Source organism: Arachis duranensis, chromosome 6, assembly GCF_000817695.3.
Source record: "Arachis duranensis cultivar V14167 chromosome 6, aradu.V14167.gnm2.J7QH, whole genome shotgun sequence".
In the NCBI taxonomy this organism is placed as follows: Eukaryota; Viridiplantae; Streptophyta; class Magnoliopsida; order Fabales; family Fabaceae; genus Arachis; species Arachis duranensis.
The window spans coordinates 62,837,500-62,844,138 of NC_029777.3; the positions used below are offsets into that span (position 1 = coordinate 62,837,500).

The 6,639-nt window shown below is 40.4% G+C and overlaps 1 non-coding gene across 1 annotated transcript; it reads right to left on the reverse strand.

Annotated features, from left to right (window-relative positions):
* Nucleotides 1–800: 800 nt before the first annotated feature.
* On the reverse strand, nucleotides 801–904 carry LOC127740432 (small nucleolar RNA R71). Its single transcript, XR_008001108.1, has one exon. It is a non-coding gene; the product is annotated as a small nucleolar RNA R71 (small nucleolar RNA).
* Nucleotides 905–6,639: the final 5,735 nt, after the last annotated feature.

A 6,639-nucleotide genomic window follows, 5' to 3' on the forward strand; every position in this document is an offset into this window, starting at 1 on the left:
CTAATCCAATCACATTTGAACCCGCCTGATTGGGATTTGCAAGATGACCATAGCTTGCTTCATACCAACAATCTCTGTGGGATCGACCCTTACTCACGTAAGGTTTATTACTTGGACGACCCAGTACACTTGCTGGTTAGTTGAGCGAAGTTGTGAAAAGAAAGTGCTGAGTTAATAGATGCACATACCAAAGAGCCATTATTGATGATCACAATTTCTTCCACCAAGTTTTTGGCGCCGTTGCCGGGGATAGTTCGACTATGGACAACTGACAGTTCATCTTGTTGCTTAGATTAGGTAATTTTCTTTTTATTTTCTTTTCAAAAATCTTTCAAAAATTTTTATTTTCGTTTTTTTAAAATATAATTTCTGAAAAATAATAAAAATACAAAAAAATCATAAAATCATAAAAATCAAAAATATTTTGTGATGGAAGAATGCTAGGTGATTTCACTAAACCAACGTCCAAATTTGATGAAAGAAGCATCTCCATTCCAGCCATTGGAGCAAACAATTTTGAGCTGAAACCTCAATTAGTTGCTCTTATGCAACAGAACTGCAAGTTTCATGGATTTTCATCTGAAGATTCTTACCAGTTTTTAACTGAGTTCTTGCAGATTTGTGAGACTGTAAAGATGAATGGAGTAGATCCTGAAGTCTACAAGCTCATGCTTTTCCCTTTTGCTGTAAGAGACAGAGCTAGAACATGGTTGGACTCACAACCTAAAGATAGCCTGGACTCTTGGGATAAGCTGGTCACGGCCTTCTTGGATAAATTCTTTCCTCCTCAAAAACTGAGCAAGCTTAGAGTGGATGTTCAGACCTTTAAGCAAAAAGATGGTGAATCCCTCTATGAAGCTTGGGAAAGATACAAGCAGATGACCAAAAAGTGTCCTTCTGACATGTTTTCATAATGGACCGTATTAGACATATTCTATTATGGTCTGTCTGAGTTCTCTAAAATGTCACTGGACCATTTTGCAGGTGGATCCATTCACTTAAAGAAAACGCCTACAGAAGCTCAAGAACTTATTGACATGGTTACAAATAAACAATTCATGTACACTTCTGAGAGGAATTCCGTAAATAATGGGACGCCTCAGACGAAGGGAGTTCTTGAAATTGATGCTCTAAATGCCATATTGGCTCAGAACAAAGTGTTGACTCAGCAAGTCAACATGATTTCTCAAAGTCTGAATGGATGGCAAAATGCATCCAACAGTACTAAAGAGGCAGCTTCTGAAGAAGCTTATGTTCCTGAGAACCCTGCAATAGCAGAGGTAAATTACATGGGTGAACCTTATGGGAACACCTATAATTCATCATGGAGAAATCATCCAAATTTCTCATGGAAGGATCAACAAAAGCCTCAACAAGGCTTTAATAATGGTGGAAGGAACAGGCTAAGCAATAACAAGCCTTTTCCATCATCTTTTCAGCAACAGACAGAGAATTCTGAACAGAGCCCCTCTAACTTATCAAACTTAGTCTCTGATCTGTCTAAGGCCACTTTAAGTTTCATGAGTGAAACAAGATCCTCCATTAGAAATTTGGAGGCACAAGTGGGCCAGCTGAGTAAGAAAATCACTGAAACTCCTCCCAGTATTCTCCCAAGCAATACAGAAGAGAATCCAAAGGGAGAGTGCAAGGCCATTGATGTAATCAATATGGCCGAATGCACAAAGGGGAGAAGGACGAAAATCCTAGTGAGGAAGACCTCCTGGGACGTCTCTCAAGCAAGAAGGAGTTCCCTATTGAGGATCTAAAGGAATCTGGGCTCATATAGAGGCCATAGATATTCCACTAAATCTCCTTCTGCCATTCATGAGCTCTGAAGACTATTATTCCTCAGAAGAGGATGAAGATATGACTGGAGAGCAAGTTGCTCAATATCTAGGAGCTATCATGAAGTTGAATGCCAAGTTGTTTGGTAATGAGACTTGGGAAGGTGAACCTCCCTTGCTCATTAGTGAACTAGATACATGGGTTCAGCAAACTCTACCTCAAAAGTAACAAGATCCTGGAAAATTATTAATACCCTGTACCATAGGCACCATGACCTTTGAAGAAGCTCTGTGTGACCTGGGGTCAGGCATAAATCTTATGCCACTCTCCGTAATGGAGAAACTAGGGATCATTGAGGTACAGCCTGCCTTATTCTCATTACAATTGGCAGACAAGTCAGTAAGACAAGCTTATGGATTAGTAGAGGACTTGTTAGTAAAGGTTGAAGACCTTTACATCCCTGTTGATTTCATAATCCTAGACACTAGGAAGGAAGAGGATGAATGCATCATCCTTGGAAGACCTTTCCTAGCCACAGCAGGTGCTGTAATAGATGTTAACAGAGGAGAATTAGTCCTTCAATTGAATGGGACTACCTTGTGTTTAAGGCACATGGCTATCCTTCTGTAACAAGGGAGAGTAAGCATGCAGAGCTTCTCTCAATACAGAATCAAACAGAGCCCCCACAATCAAACTCTAAGTTTGGTGTTGGGAGGCCACAACCAAACTCTAAGTTTGGTGTTGAACCACTATACAACATTGACCTGATCACCTGTGAGGCTCCAAGAGAGCCCACTGTCATGCTATTGACATTAAAGAAGCGCTTGTTGGGAGGCAACCCAATTTTTATTTATCTAATTTTATTTTTATTTTATTGTTATTTTGTGTTTTATTAGGTTCATGATCATGTGGAGTCACAAAAAAATATTAAAATTAAAAACAGAATAAAAAATAGCAGAAGAAAAATCACACCCTGGAGGAAGGACTTACTGGCGTTTAAATGCTAGTAAGGTGCATCTGGCTGGCGTTCAACGCCAGAACAGAGCATGTATCTGGCGCTGAACGCCAGAAACAAGCAACATCCTGGCGTTTGGACGCCAGGAATATGCCCTGAGGGAAGCTGGCGCTGAACGCCAGTAACAAGCATGGAACTGGCGTTCAACGCCAGAAACATGCTGCACATGGGCATTGAACGCCCAGAACGTGCACCACTTCGGCGTTTAAACGCCAGAATAGTATGCTAAGGCATTTTACATGCCTAATTGGTGCAGGGATGTAAATCCTTGACACCTCAAGATCTGTGGACCCCACAGGATCATCTCAGGATCTGTGGACCCCACAGGATCCCCACCTAACATATTCTCACCTTACCTCATAATCCTATAACACACTTTCCCAAAAACCTTCACCAATCACCTCAACCTCTCTACCTAATTGCCCCCTTCACCACTCACATCCATCCACTCTTCCCCACAAACCCCACCTACCTTCAAAATTCAAAAATCTTTCCCACCCAAACCAACCCTAAATGGCTGAACCTACCCTCTCCCCCCTCCCTATATATACCCCTCCATTCTACTTCATTTTCACACAACACAACCCCATCTTCTATACCTTGGCCGAATACACCTCCCTTACTCTCCTCCATATTTTCTCTTCTTCTCCTTCTTTTCTTTCTTCTCTTGCTCGAGGGCGAGCAATATTTTAAGTTTGGTGTGGTAAAAGCATAAGCTTTTTGTTTTTCCATTACCATTGATGGCACCTAAGGCCGGAGAAACCTCTAGAAAAGGGAAAGGGAAGACAAAAGATTCCACCTCCGAGTTATGGGAGATGGAAAGATACATCTCCAAAGCCCATCAAGACCACTTCTATGATGTTGTGGCCAAGAAGAAGGTGATCCCTGAGGTCCCTTTCAAGCTCAAGAAAAATGAGTATCCGAAGATCCGACATGAGATCCAAAGAAGAGGTTGGGAAGTTCTAACCAAACCCATTCAACAAGTCAGAATTTTAATGGTTCAAGAGTTCTATGCCAATGCATGGATCACTAGGAACCATGATCAAAGTATGAACCCGAGTCCAAAGTATTATCTTACAATGGTTCGGGGGAAATACTTAGATTTTAGTCCGGAAAATGTGAGGTTGGCGTTCAACTTACCCATGATGCAAGGAGATGCACGCCCCTACACTAGAAGGGTCAACTTTAATCACAGGTTGGACTAAGTCCTTATGGACATATGTGTGGAAGGAGCTCAATGGAAAAGAGACTCCAAAGGCAAGCCGGTTCAACTAAGAAGACTGGACCTCAAGCCTGTGGCTAGAGGATGGTTGGAGTTCATTCAACGCTCCATCATCCCCACTAGCAATCGTTCTGAAGTTACTTTGGATCAGGCCATCATGATTCATAGCATCATGATTGGAGAGGAAGTAGAAGTTCATGAAGTCATCTCCCATGAATTCTACAAAATAGCCGATAAGTCTTCTACTTTGGCAAGGCTAGCTTTTCCTCATCTTATTTGCCATCTATGTTACTCAGCTGGAGTTATCATAGAAGGAGACATCCTCATTGAGGAGGACAAGCCCATCACTAAGAAAAGGATGGAGCAAACAAGAGAGCCTACTCATGAAACCTAAGAGACGCATGAGGAAGCTCATCACCAAGAAATCCCGGAGATGCCTCAAGGGATGCACTTTCCTCCCAACAACTATTGGGAACAACTCAACACTTCCCTAGCAGATTTGAGTTACAATGTGGAACAATTAAGGGTGGAACATCAAGAGCACTCCATCATTCTCCATGAAATAAGAGAAGATCAAAGAGCAATGAGGGAGGAGCAACAAAGGCAAGGAAAGGACATAGAAGAGCTTAAGGACATCATTGGTCCTTCAAGAAGAAGACGCCACTAAGGTGGACTCATTCCTTGTTCTTATTTCTCTGTTTTTCGGTTTTTATGCTTATTATGTCATCTATATTTGTGTCTCTACTTCATGATCATTAGTGTTTAGACTATGTCTTAAAGTTATAAATAAATTCCATGAATCCTTCACCTCTCTTAAATGAAAAATGTTTTTAATTCAAAAGAACAAGAAGTACATGAATTTCGAATTTATCCTTGAATTTAGTTTAATTATATTGGTTACAATGCTTTTTGTTTTCTGAATGAATGCTTGAACAGTGCATATTTTTGATCTTGTTGTTTATGAATGTTAAAATTGTTGGCTCTTGAAAGAATGATGAACAAAGAGAAATGTTATTGATGATCTGAAAAATCATAAAATTGATTCTTGAAGCAAGAAAAAGCAGTGAAAAAGCAAAGGCTTGCGAAAAAAAATGGCGAAAAAAATTGAAAGAAAAAGAAAAAGCAAGCAGAAAAAGCCAATAGCCCTTAAAACCAAAAGGCAAGGGTAAAAAGGATCCAAGGCTTTGAGCATCAATGGATAGGAGGGCCCAAGGAAATAAAATCAGGGACTAAGCGGCTAAATCAAGCTGTCCCTAACCATATGCTTGTGTCATGAAGGCCCAAGTGAAAAGCTTGAGACTGAGTGGTTAAAGTCGTGATCCAAAGCAAAAAGAGTGTGCTTAAGAGCTCTGGACACCTCTAACTGGGGTCCCTAGCAAAGCTGAGTCACAATCTGAAAAGGTTCACCCAGTCATGTGTCCGTGGCATTTATGTATCCGGTGGTAATACTGAAAAACAAAGTGCTTAGGGCCACGGCCAAGACTCATAAAAGTATTTGTGTTCAAGAATCAACATACTTAACTAGGAGGATCAATAACACTATCCAAAATTCTAAGTTCCTAGAGAAGCCAATCATTCTAAACTTTAAGGGAGAAAGTGAGATACCAAAATTGTTCAGAAGCAAAAAGCTACAAGTCCCGCTCATCTAATCAGAATTAATATTCATTGATATTTTGGAATTTATAGTATATTCTCTTCTTTTTATCCTAATTTATTTTCAGTTGCTTGGGGACAAGCAACAATTTAAGTTTGGTGTTGTGATGAGCGGATAATTTATACGCTTTTTGGCATTGTTTTTAGGTAGTTTTTAATAGGTTCTAGTTACTTTTAGGGATGTTTTCATTAGTTTTTATGCTAAATTCACATTTCAGGACTTTACTATGAGTTTGTGTGTTTTTCTGTGATTTCAGGCATTTTCTGGTTGAAATTGAGGAACCTGAGCAAAACTCTGATAGGAGGCTGACAAAGGACTGTTGATGCTGTTGGAATCTGACCTCCCTGCACTCGAAATGAATTTTCTAGAGCTATAGAACTCCAAATTGCGCGCTCTCAACGGCGTTGGAAAGTAGATATCCAGAGCTTTCCAGAAATATATAATAGTCTATACTTTATTCGTGATTAAACGACGTAAACTGGTGCTCAACGCCAGTTCCATGTTGCTGTCTGGAGTCAAACGCCAGAAACACGACACAAACCGGAGTTGAACGCCCAAAACACGTTACAACTTGGCGTTCAACTCCAAAAGAAGCCTCAGCTCGTGGATAGATCAAGCTCAGCCCAAGCATACACCAAGTGGGCCCTGGAAGTGGATTTATGCATCAATTACTTACTCCTGTAAACCCTAGTAGCTAGTTTAGTATAAATAGAACTTTTTACTAGTTTATTAGATATCTCGGATGGTATTATTCGATCTTGGGACGTTTAGTTCTCAGATCATGGGGGCTGGCCATTCGGCCATGCCTGGACCTTTCACTTATGCATTTTCAACGGTGGAGTTTCTACACACCATAGATTAAGGGTGTGGAGCTCTGCTGTACCTCAAGTTTCAATACAATTACTATTACCTTCTATTCAATTCTCTTTTATTCTTATTCTAAGATATACGTTGCACTTCAAC